At 46.5% G+C, this 7,500-nt stretch overlaps 1 protein-coding gene across 1 annotated transcript in view; it reads right to left on the reverse strand.

Annotated features, from left to right (window-relative positions):
* Positions 1-6,972: 6,972 nt before the first annotated feature.
* nbas (NBAS subunit of NRZ tethering complex) overlaps positions 6,973-7,500 on the reverse strand; it is a 227,784-nt gene continuing 227,256 nt past the window's right edge. The window contains 1 exon segment of the mRNA XM_056294466.1: positions 6,973-7,500. This exon segment is cut by the window's right edge and continues 1,263 nt beyond it. The gene's annotated coding sequence lies outside the window, so the exon portion shown is untranslated.

Below are 7,500 nucleotides of genomic sequence, written 5' to 3' on the forward strand. Positions count from 1 at the left end.
GCACGTGCGCGTGATGACATATCTGCTCCGCTTAGGCTGTGCTGCAACGCGCCTGTGAAGTCCAAAGTGTTACTCAGACTTCCAAATCTTCCCCCTTGCTACACCTCTTCATCTCTCCCAGTCACTCCTTCTCTTTCTCCCTCCCTCCATCCTTTGCTCCCACTCTCCGCTTGAAGTGTTTCATCTTTGAAAAGAGACAGAAATGTTGTTTTCGAAGCAGATGGAGAGAACTTCTCCCAAGCTGCTCAAATTGATTTGGGTGGATCAGACCTGGTCAAACCCCCCAGTGTGTGTGTGTGTGTGTGTGTGTGTGGGGAGGGGGGGAGGTGTCTCTCGCCATCTTTTTCTCCCTCTCATGCCTTCATTTCCTCCCACCCCCACCGGGCCCCCTGTGGAACGAGGTGCCCTGCAGCAGCACAGCCCTGCAGTTTGGGCAACCGGCAGCAGCCAGTAACAGCTTGGACTGCGTTTGGTGCTCGGGGTTGGTTAGAGGGTGCTGATGCCTGCTGGGTGGAGTACAGCACATTAGCTGCACTATCGCCGTGCCTGTTTTTTCCCCCTCATTGCAATAAAACAGCTGTTTGGAAACAGCGAGTGCTGACAGATGCACTCTTTCCGAGAAGCTGATGCATCTGTATAATGTCCCAGCCTGGCATCAGCTGCAGCTTACCACACCAAGTGTTCTCCAATATGGAGCAAGTTGGCCCGAGCACTTTCATATTTGTCTCCCCTTAAGCAGTTTGGGAGTGTTAAAACAACTGCAACAAACAAACAAACAACTAAACAGATATAACTAATTTGGTCTACCGTTAACCCTTATGCCTTCTTTAGCATCATACTAAGTTTGGAAGGTAAGTCAATAATATCTGTCTGTCTGTCTGGTCTATCTGTCTGTCTGTCTGTCTGTCTGGTCCGTCTGTCTGCCTGTCTAGTCTGTCTGGTCCTTCTGTCTGGTCTGTCTGTCTGTCTGTCTGTCTGGTCCGTCTGTCTGTCTGTCTGGTCCGTCTGTCTGCCTGTCTGGTCTGTCTTTTTTGTCTTTCTGCCTGTCTGGTCCATCTGTTTCTCTGTCTGTCTGTCTGTCTGTCTGTCTGTCTGTCTGTCTGTCTGTCTGTCTGTCTGTCTGTCTGTCTGTCTGTCTATCTTCCTGTCTGGTCCATCTGTCTGTCTGTCTGTCTGTCTGCCTGTCTGGTCCGTCTGTCTGTCTGGTCTATCTGTCTCTCTGTCTGCTTGTCTGGTCCATCTGTTTGGTTCATCTGTCTGTTCGTCTGTCTGTCTGTCTGTCTGTCTGTCTGTCTGTCTGTCTGCTTGTCTGGTCCGTCCGTCCGTCTGGTCTGTCTCTGTCTTTCTGTCTGGTCCATCAGTCTGTCTGTTCTATCTGTCTTTCCGTCCGTCTGTCTGTTTGTCTGTCTGTCAAGATGGATGTGTCATGGCCACTCCAGCCCAGGCTCCTGCATCTCATGTCCAGCCCTGTTCTGACACCACCCCGAGTCCCGTCCAGTTTATCATAGTTACCCCTGTACCCCACACCCATTGTTAATCTTCCAGTCATGTTGTGTATTTCAGTTCTGCTGTTCAGTGTGTCTGTTGTCAGAGCGTACCGTCATCCATCCCCGCGTGATCCCGATGCCCTCGTGTTTCCGACCATCGCACCTCCTGTTTCAAGCCTGGCTTTGGGTGCATCATCCTGCACGCCTCCTTCCAACGACATCTTGTGTTCGAGCAGCATCTATTTTACATCCTAAACCGAATCAGTGGAAAGTGGAATTATCTCACGGCAGAATTTTCCACTTGTCTCCACAAGTTTTTAAGAAAATTAATAAATGACCTGCTCTGGGGTTATTCTTGTATCCTTATATGGTCCCATATTATCATAGAAGGGCGGCAGGAGTCCTTCGGTGTGAGCACGAATACAACTCTTTATTCAAGCATTTCATTTTGTAACTCAGGAGAAGGTGTTCACACTGGGGGTAAGAGCAGGATTATGCGGTTTTCTCTGCTACTGATCGGAGCTTGTTAGTGATGGCAGCGGAGGTCAGTGTTAGCATGGGGCGACACTGAGAGCCGTGTCCTTCATTCCTCCACCTCAGTGATTCCTTCGCAGCGCAGTTCCTCCCCCAAGCCGTGTAAAACCAGCAGTCTTCTGACTCGGATAATCTCCGAATAACAACCACTCCCACGCTCTCATTTCCATTGGTAATCTTTAATACCGTCACTTTCTTCCCCATCTCCCTCACTCCCTTGTGTTCAGCACCTTTGCAGCCCCCCCACCCCCACCCCCAAACCCCCCACCTGCTTTTTCAGATCTGGTTTGTTTTGATTTGGCACAGTGGTGCGTCTGTTTGTTTGTGTGTATTACAAGTCAGGGTAGTCACACTGACAGTCCCTCCGTGGCAGACGAAAGGTGAGGGCCGGCGAGGGGGAAGACGGGAGGGAGGGAGGAGAAACCAAACACGAGCCTCAGAGGCCGAGTTATTTCCCCAGGATTCCCTCTGTTGACAAGGCATCAGGCATGAGAGGGATTCCCTGGAATGCAAGAGTGCTTTGAGTTGTTTTTTTTTCTTCTTCTCTCCTTCTCCTTTCATGTTTTCCTCTTCTCTTTCTTCAACACCACACACACACACACACACACACAAACACACACACACACGCACACATGCCCCGCTGAGGATGCGTAGACGCCAGTTAAATGCCTTGCTTCAAAGAGATAACCCCTGTCTTTGCCGGGGGAGAGAGTTTGCAAAATCTCACCTCATTCGGCTTCCCCCTGGGGCATAATTATCTCCTTCTCCCCCTGTCTGTCTACCCATCTCTGTCTCTCTCTCTCGCTCTCTCTGTGTGCTGTTTCCACCAAGAGCTTTGTCTAACAGATAAAAGGGGAACCGACAGGTTATGACACCCTGTTTACCAAACACCAGTGGTAGTGCAGACATGCCTGCCGCACACCGTTTCCCACACTTGCGAGTAATCACACGTTGCAAAAAGAGCGGTCCGAGCAGGACTGCTGTCTAGTCAGCGAGGAAGCCCCAGATCATCAAGATATATTAAGGAGACCATCTCAGCGTTGATGTCCATTAGAATTTCAGCAACGCTGATACCACCCTGCATTTAACATTGCGAGTCAAAAGCTATTGCTGTTGCAATTATTTCAGCCACCGCTACTGTACTACTATACCATCACTGAGATAAGGAAATGGTGAAAACTCTCCCATTTGCCCTTATGTCCATTTTAAGGCCACGTCACTTGCATTGCAATGCTTTTGTGCTGCACAAATCCCTTTCTCAATGAATAGATTATCCAAAGTGAACGCTGAGAGAAATGGATTTATATTTCAGTTAATTATCAAAGCTTATGCATGCCGAGAGTGGACTCGAAGGCTAAAATCCACATTTAAAATTCTTCTTTTTTTTTCATAAGCAGCTAGTTATTTTGCGTTCCCTGACTCCAAATTTGCATGCAGCAGTGGAAAGTATATGCATGAAAGGAAATGTTGGTCACTTTGACATTCAACAGAGCTACGGCACACACCAAGGCCAACATGATGACAACAGCCAAGGCAATGCTGATGGACATATTGTCAAATTTGCAATTTTAATGCCAAATGCAATATATTTTTAAACAGATTTGAGTCCTTGAATCTTTATATGATTGCAGAAAGGAGAAAGGGCGTGCAAAATATGCAGAAAATGGCAAGTGGACGATAGCTGGAAGGTTGTTTGGTATTTCAGGTGTGTGTGCGTGTGTGTCGGTTACACAAAAATGCCAGAGGGCAGCCGCAGGAGTGTATGAGCTTTCGGTCAATTCTGCTAATCAATTCAGGTATGAGAACCATGTTAAAAAAAAAACCTCTACACTACTAAACAAGTCAGTCACTCAACTATTTAGTCTTAAATCTAATTTTTCTTAAAACATGAACGTGAATGTGCTGATGGAACGGGAGAATTTTGAATCTGAAGTGCATGCCAGCTCATTTCAACATTAATTTGGATCAATCATAATTTTCTCAACATGGAATCGGCCTTTATCACGACTCATTTCTTAATACCATCATTTCCTCATAGAAATTGTTGGAACCAGCCCATCGGCAGGAACATTCACTTCTCTTAAAAAATAAAGTAATAAAAAAAGACAATTTTAAGAACTTTTAAACATCTAAAGAAAAACTGACTTAACATGGGCAACCTTTGCAGTATTGTCACCTTCTCGGCTTGCCCTTGGCTTTCTGAAGACCGCTCCCTTCACCATGTTGCATCTTTCATACTCTTCCTTCTGTTTCCCCCTCTTCCTCAACACAACTGTCCTTGACCAGGTCGGCCGGCCTTGACTGATCAGTTCATTGTTCTCCTTCTCTGTCTCACCCACACACCCACACAGACACACACACACACAGAGTATAATTACTTCCAATGAGGAGTGTCTGTTGAGGGGTCCTCGCTGAATATTTATGTGGTGGTTTCTGTGGTTAGGGCAGACCTTATCTGTACTGCGCTGCTTCGTTATGGTGTTAAGTGCCCAGTGTCTACTTGCTCATACAGCGTTGATTAGATCACGCTGATGACTGGATGCTTCAACAGTGCATGATGTTCAAGATTGATTATGATGAGGTGGAATTTAATCTCGTTCGCATCACTCGCAGACTTGATTTAGCGCTGGCCCAGACCAAAAGTTAGCCCCCGCTGAGGCCCGGGGGTGCGTTCACATCAGAGGGACTAATGACGCAGAGTCAAACCTAGGTCAATTGCTATCTAAAATCGACTTAATTAATTTTGCAGCTCGGACTCAAGTTGCCCGACACAAGGGCATGATCATTACTGTATTTTGGCAAAACTGCAAAGTTAAGACGCCGTTACAGCTATGGAGGTCTGGAAACAGTGATTACAGTGAAGGAGGTCAAACAGGCACAGGTGTGGGACTGAAACGACACCTTGGGCCGTGTAACTAACTCGTAATTCTTATAGTTCCGCCTTATTTTACTGCTAAAGTTGACATTTCCTTAATGCAGCCCAAGGTTGGTTGCAATTTTTAACATGTATATATATATATATATATATATATATATATATATATATATACATACATACATTGGAGCCTTTTAGACAGTGTGGCATCCTAGTGTGTTTGCATGTCTCATGCCACCGACAACAAAAGACTCATTCTCTCCGCTTTCCACAGGTGGGTGAGAGTCATTACTCTTGTTTGATATATCAAGCCTCCCTCCCCTCATGCATTGAGTGCAGGCAGAGCAATACCCCTGTCAGGGTAAATACCTGAGAGCTCACACCGTTTAATCAATTTCTCTCCTGACAGGGATACGAGCTACCCTACTCCACTAGCTGTTTTGAATGTTTGCCTGTCAGTGTAAATTACCATTAAATATTTCTGAATACCCCCCCCCCCAAAAAAAGAAAAAGGAATGGATCCATACTTTGGCTGGCCTAAAAAGCATTGCTCATGCAAGGCGTTTTGAGCAAATACAACCATTCAGTCATCCCGCCAGAGGACAAAGAGAGTTTTTCCAAAACAAATAAACTTGAGTATTAACTTAACATGGACACTATTCTTCTAGATGAGAGAGCAGTTTCCTGTTAGTAAAGCAACAATAACCCAACCAGTCGTTGAATTCAGTGGTCTTCATGATGAAGCTTTTTTTGGGGGGGGGGGGGTTTCTCCCCAATTGTACCTGTCCAATTTTTCACCTGACAGTGAGGAGTTTCGCCAGGGGGACGTAGCGCATGGGAGGATCACGCTAGTCCCCCCAGTTCCCCCTCCCCCCTGAACAGACACCCCAACTGACCAGAGGAGGCGCTAGTGCAGCGACCAGGGCACATACCCACATCAGGCTTCCCACCAGCAGACACGGCCAATTGTGTCTGTAGGGACGCCTGACTAAGCCGGAGGTAACATGGGGCTTCGAACCGGTGATCCCCGTGTTGGTAGGCAACGGAATAGACCGCTACGCCACCCGGGCACCTCTGATGATGGAGTTTAACAAGGGGTGTGTGCCCTGATGAGCAGGTATTCACCTCCATATCTCACTATAGTAGACAGTATGTGGGCCCAGCATCATCACCCCGTAATGAAGGTGAGGTGACCATTGAGAAACGTCCATCCGCTCATCCTACAGGCTGCTGAGCCACTAAACTACAGAGCAGATACACACACTCTTAATGTCAGCTACTACAGCGACCTTTAAGACCTCTGTCGCGACTCCATGTAATGTCGAATTAATCCAGAGGATTCCTGCAGAAAACACAGAAATGCATGATTTCCCCAGCCTTTCTTCCTCTATATACTTGTGCGCCCCATAAACCTTCCTCAAACTAGTGAACTGAAGTCATGTTTGACTTTCTCTATGCGCACACTGGCAACTCCACAGACCCCCAGCGAGTCCCTCTTCAGTGATTTCATCGTACAGCCATAGTTTTAAAAAAAAAGCACTCGTACCAATTTTTTTTCACAAGAAATCTGTTAAATCTTGCCTTTCGTGGAATAATTCAGTCTGCTTGCGATATTTTCAATAGTGGGAGCAAAGAGCGAAAGCCCTCAAACGCCGATATGCACACACGCTAGGTGGCACAGGACGACCGATACCATCTTGGCACATTGTGAACACACTTTAAACACAATGCAAACGACATCAAGTGCATATGAGGCGCAATTAAAAATCTTTAGATTAAAAAGTCGTTGAAAGGTGAGCCATGACCAAACACGCCGAAATGATTAATAAGGCCGGTTTGGAAATATCCACGTTCATAAATGCAACACAGGTCTGAGGAACACCTTGAAGATGTGCGTTGATGGTGCACGCATGGCTCTGCGCACATGCTCCATCATCCGAAGAGCGGCTGACATCTTTTGAAACGATAGGCCCGACCTGAAGGTCACCCAGCCCTGCATTCTTATCAGCTCAACGTTTCCATGTATTCATACTTGGAGGAATATTGAGAAAAAAGGAAAAAACTTGGGATCGGGTCATTTGATTCGTCTTTATTTCCAGGCAAGGAAGGACAGGTATAGCATTAATTAAGCTTTTGTGAAGGGGAAGCGAGACAGCGAAGAACTGACAGCAAGCCGAGTCACGCACAACATGCGCAAACATACACACACGCACATACAGTCATTCTTCAATGTCATTAATTCAGCATTATATTTCCACTTTCATTGCCCATATATTTGTACAGATGCACACACACACACACACACAGTGGGGTGGATTTGTTTAGAAGGAATTAATTAGACATTATTAGGGGAAAACAATTGAACAGAGGCAGGGAGTTTAACGATGGAACGCCGAAAAAGGAAAAGCTGTTACGGAACAACAGGCTAATATCCACCCACTGCTTCCCAGCCACTGCTCGATTAGCTTACCACACAATGAGACAGACGGCAAACACGCACCTGCTCACACACACACACACCACCACGCATGGGGACAGGGACAGATACATATGCTCTCGCACACACACACACACACACACACACACACACACACACACACACAC

The sequence above is a fragment of the Lampris incognitus genome, chromosome 15, assembly GCF_029633865.1.
Source record: "Lampris incognitus isolate fLamInc1 chromosome 15, fLamInc1.hap2, whole genome shotgun sequence".
NCBI classification, from domain to species: domain Eukaryota; kingdom Metazoa; phylum Chordata; class Actinopteri; order Lampriformes; family Lampridae; genus Lampris; species Lampris incognitus.